Source organism: Austrofundulus limnaeus, unplaced genomic scaffold (assembly GCF_001266775.1).
Source record: "Austrofundulus limnaeus strain Quisiro unplaced genomic scaffold, Austrofundulus_limnaeus-1.0 Scaffold7756, whole genome shotgun sequence".
Classification (NCBI taxonomy): domain Eukaryota; kingdom Metazoa; phylum Chordata; class Actinopteri; order Cyprinodontiformes; family Rivulidae; genus Austrofundulus; species Austrofundulus limnaeus.
The window spans coordinates 1-830 of record NW_013960158.1 but is presented as its reverse complement, the minus strand read 5'-3'; the positions used below and the strand labels follow the sequence as shown (position 1 = coordinate 830).

General features: G+C 51.4%; 1 pseudogene; it reads left to right on the top strand.

The window, feature by feature from the left end:
• The first annotated feature begins 330 nt into the window (after nt 1–330).
• Nucleotides 331–816, top strand: LOC106512521 (microphthalmia-associated transcription factor pseudogene; annotated as a pseudogene).
• The last annotated feature ends 14 nt before the right edge of the window (nt 817–830 follow it).

Genomic DNA, 830 nt, shown 5'->3' with positions numbered 1-830 from the left:
TATCTATATACTGTAATTAAGTGTTTTAATGATTTGGCCGATTCACTGAAAAAAAATAAACAAATTAATCAATTATTAAAATAATTATTAGTTGCAGCCCTACTTTATATTCCACTTTAGGTGCTATTGATCAACTAAAAACCACCTGAGGTTTGACAAGGATGAATACTACATGTCTGTTATTTTAAAAAACTGAACATTTTCTCAGCAGCCCTGCTAACAGATTCCCCTCAGTCGCTCTCAACTAGTTCACGTCACACAAGAGCAGACGTGTGTGACTGACAGGACATAGTATCAACTCTGACTAATTCACGTGTCTGCGGTTTGCAGGAACTAGAGATGCAGGCCCGAGCTCACGGTCTGTCCATCTCATCCTCAGCGCTCTGCTCTGCTGAACTCGGGCCGCGGCCCATCAAACAGGAGCCCGCTTTGGAGGACTGCCACCGAGAGCTGTACGCGCTACCCCGCCACCACCAGCACCACCCCGCCTGCACCCCCGAGCCGCCCGGCACGCTGGAGCTGAACGAGGGCCACCGCTACGGCTCCCAGGGCAAGGCGGGCGACGTCCTCATGGAAGACACCCTGTCACCGGTGCGGGGCGGGGACCCTCTGCTCTCCTCCGTCTCCCCGGACGCCTCGAAGGACAGCAGCCGCAAGAGCAGCGTCAGCATGGATGAGAATGAGCAGGGCTGTTAGCGCCCCCCGGTGGGGGGAAAAAAAAAACCCACCTGCATCTTCAACCTCACCTAAATCCCTGCACAGCTGCTGGAGAGGCTTTTTTTTCTCTTTATTCTCCCCCCACCTGTGTTTACATGTGTTCTATATATATA